We start from the raw sequence: 532 nt of genomic DNA, 5'->3' as shown, positions 1-532 counted from the left end.
ATATATAATAATCTTAAACTTTACACCTTATCAATAGCCTTTGAATTCAAAATTGACACTACTTCAGGGTTTTTTGTATAAGCTAATTACATTTCTATTATTAACAATTTTATTATTAGCATACTTCTTATTATTAACATATTAATTAAGCTAATATTGATATCTATAAATTTCCCATACTTAGTATATGTATAACAATACTGATGCTTTATTCAGACTAAAGAAAAAGCCCTGTTGACCTAAATGCTTAAGGTTTTAATTCCCCAACATTATGATAGCAGTAAAAAACCCAACCTAAAATAGTGTTGCCACTCTGACCAGAGAAACCTTTATAACTATATCCATGTATACTGCTTACACCTTCCCTTTCCTTAGAAGGGATTGCTTCTTATACTATAACCACTAGATAAGAGACAATAAAATCAGAGACAGTTAGAATTCTACCTAAAACTAATTACTAGCCTGCTAGCCTTGGCTATGTCAAGATGGACTTTTATGTATTCTTCTTCCCACTTGAATTTTAAATGTTGCC

The sequence above is a fragment of the Octopus bimaculoides genome, chromosome 5 (genome assembly GCF_001194135.2).
Source record: "Octopus bimaculoides isolate UCB-OBI-ISO-001 chromosome 5, ASM119413v2, whole genome shotgun sequence".
Lineage (NCBI taxonomy): Eukaryota > Metazoa > Mollusca > Cephalopoda > Octopoda > Octopodidae > Octopus > Octopus bimaculoides.
The sequence above is the reverse complement of the archived record's forward strand: the minus strand, read 5'-3'. Positions refer to the sequence as shown.